The sequence below is a fragment of the Arachis duranensis genome, chromosome 3 (genome assembly GCF_000817695.3).
Source record: "Arachis duranensis cultivar V14167 chromosome 3, aradu.V14167.gnm2.J7QH, whole genome shotgun sequence".
Taxonomy (NCBI): domain Eukaryota; kingdom Viridiplantae; phylum Streptophyta; class Magnoliopsida; order Fabales; family Fabaceae; genus Arachis; species Arachis duranensis.
In genome coordinates this window covers 25,317,815-25,321,483 of record NC_029774.3, presented here as the reverse complement: position 1 = coordinate 25,321,483, position 3,669 = coordinate 25,317,815, and positions in this window count along the sequence as shown.

The window sequence follows — 3,669 nt, the reverse complement described above, 5'->3', positions numbered from 1 at the left end:
TTGTTGTTGTTGTTGTTGAAACTCTTAATAACACTGCTTTCCAAAGGAAACTCCATTTCATGAGGTTTTTTATTATAGTTAGATAATCTTTTAGCAGCTGAAGAAGAAGCAGCATCAGAGACCATAATAGAAGAATAACAATTATTATTGTTGTTATTGTGGTCCTCTTCATCATTATCATAATCATTATTACCATTTTTGTTGCTAAAGAATTCTTCAAAGTACTTAGTCCAACCACTCTCTTCATTGGAAGAAGGGGATTTCCCAATGGAACTATTAGTGTCAACACTAGAAAATTATCCTTGGTGTAATCCATCAACATGTCTAAAATATTGTATTTAATATTGTTGTGGAAATATACAAAATGTCACTATTGTTTTCAATCTTTTTTAATTAAAAAAATAAAAAACATCAAAATGTCATTGACGCTTTCCTATTCTCAATTTAAAAAAATTACCCCATGCTTTGCCGTTTTGTGAAAAATATATATTTTTTATTTTTTAAATGAAAATGGTATTGCTGTTTTGTATTTAACAAATTTAAAAGTTATTTTTACATTCAAAATGTCGGTGTCTTTTAAAATGTAAAAACAAGAGTAAAATTCACATGCACTAAAATATTGGAGCACATCATATAATTTGTTCCAATAAAAAAAAAAATCAGCCCACACACACTATACTACATTACATGATTTTCTCTCTCCACAAGTGAAATTTGAACTCGAATGCAGTTGTTTGGGAGGCATATAAAAAAAATGTTAGAGGACTATTAAAGTTTATTTTTTTTTTGTCATTACTTAATTATCAACCTAATTTCATTGTTGTAGTTTCTTTAGTTTAGTAATCGAACAACATATTTTATTTCATATTTTTAAGAGAAAATTTCACTCTCCTCTCCTAAAAGATGCTAAAATGACATTCTTCTCTTCTCTATTTGTAAAATGTACATTTCATTTCTTTATAACTTTTAAAAAATTTCCTCTTTAATCCATTTTAAATTTTTTTTTGTGTTAACTATTGTTAACTTTATCTATTTTTCAAAAAAAAATAAATTTTTTTATAGAAATACCTTTTAACAAAAATTTTATTTTTTTGTCATCAAATTTTGCTTATCAAAATATCCTTTAATAAATTATTTGTTATTAATTAAATTATGTTTTTGTCAAAATATTTTTAAAAATATTTAGTAATTAAATTATTTTTTTAAAAATATTTTAGTAAAAATATAATTTATTAAAAGATATTTTGATAAGTAAAATTTAATGACAAAAAATTAAATTTTTGTTAAAGGGTATTTTTATAAAAAAATAATTTTTTTTTTTTGAAAAATGGGTAAAGTTAATATTAGTTAACACAAAAAATTTAAAATGTATTAAAGAGAAGATTTTTTAAAAGTTATAAAAAGAGGAATGTACATTTTACAAATAGAAGAGAGAAGAGTGTCATTTTAACATCTTTTAGGAAAGGGGGGTGGAATTTTTCCAATCTTTACTCTTATTTTATAGAAAATATAGGATTTAGAATTTATAATATAAGATTAAAAATGTATGATTTAAAATTTAAAATTTAACATAAATAAAATAAATTTAAAAAAATTAGCTAATGTTAACCGAAAAGTTGATTCATTATTAGCCTTATTAGCCTTACTCATACTATAATATTATTTATATTGAGTATATATGGATTGGTTTGCGAACTAAATTTTTAAAAATAATTAATGATAATTATGAGAAAACATGATTGACTCTTTTGATATATTGTTCCACCCTAAAAATACACAAACTTACTTACCACTTTTTAATTAACCCAATATATACTGCCCATAGAGCATGTTAATATAATGTTAGACAAAGTATTTATTTGTAGATGAAAATTCACAAACTAAAGTGGGAAAAGCATGAGTATATAAATAATGGTAGCTACTAGCTACTATAGCAGATGATAGCATGAAAGTACTCTTAATAATTAGGCAATTGCCAAAACATGCAATCCACAGAAACTGTTTCAGATAATCGGAGGAGTAGTGGAGGACCATCACACAATAATGTAAACTATTTATCATACTTCGCCAAAAGGGCTTCTCCTCAACAAAATTGTTACACCATATGTATATATAGGACACATTCAAATTTTAAGTTGTAAAAAAAAAAAAAATAGGGTATCAATTTTGTCTAGGACAAAATGCAAGCCCTATTCAGCAAGGTCTTTGTCAATATTAAACCTTAGCTTCCGTTGCTGAATTCTCTCTCTCTCAAAAAGCAATATATGTTTGGAGTTTGAATGTCTAAGCTAGTAACTCAAGTCTTGGTTCAGAGAGCAGCAGTTTTAATTTATTTGGATAATGAAGGGTTAGAGATATGAATAATTACTTAAACATCACTTTTCCCTGAGAATTAAACTTATATTTATATCTTTACTTATAAACATGAGAAGGAAAAGAATTGTACATATTAAGGTTAGTTAAAATAATGGAATTAAAAATGATGCAGATATTCTCAATTAGAATTGGTTGCACTTCTTATTTTATACATCTATAAAAATAAAAAATAACTCAATTATAGTTATTTATACATAAATCTAATTAAGTAAATTCGAATTAACATACAACAAAATAAATGGAATTGATCCAATTCGATTTATTAGAAGAAAAACGAGACAAAAATAAAATCATACTAAGTCGAATAAGACATTAAAAATAAAATCATACTAAATCGAATAAAACATTTTTTTATTTATAAAAGGATATATACCAATACAAAAATAAATCGAATCATATTGATTCCATTTATCAAAAATATGCTTCTTCATATATGGTTTTTAGATGGATAATATTTAATTATAGGATAAAAATATTAAAATAATAATAATTAACTAGATAAAGTTCTACTAGCTAAAAAAGAATACAAAATAATATTACTTTTATATTACTCATACAAAATAATATTACTCAATTATTCTAATAAGAATATAAAATAAAATAAATAATAATTAAAAAATACAAAATAAACTAATTTTAGGCGGCCCTGTAACATTTACTTTCATGTGTTTTTAATAAACTTCATAAATTGAAAAGATAATTTAAAAATGATGAAATAATTTCTCTCACCATCATACATGTAACTTTGTTCAACTTATTGTATATAAAATGCATGTACGTAACTTTTTTAGTTGAACTCTAGCTAGTTAATTAATTATTACTATTTTAATATTTTTATCTTGTAGATGTTACCGATCTAAGGCCATTATGGAGAAGTGTGTTTTTAATAAATCCAATTAATATGATTCGGTTTATTTTTATATTTTTATTTTTTTATAAATTAAAAAGAATCTTGTTTGATTTATGATAGTTTTATTATTGTTTTATTTTTTTCTATTAAATTGAATTGGGTCAATTTGATTTACTTTGTTATCTGCTAATTTGATTTTATCTAATTTAATTTATGTGTAAATAAATAATTATAATTAAATTACTCTAACTCGATGTATATATATATATATCTTTAAAATAAGACGTGTAACTAGTTTTGATTTAGGATATTTAAAGTGAATTACTCAAATTTTTAATTATCAAATTTTATCTTATTTTATCTTATCCAATTAAATCAAATCATATCTAAATATATTAAATTTAGTTAAAATCTTACCAAAACTTAAAATTTAAACTTAAAGC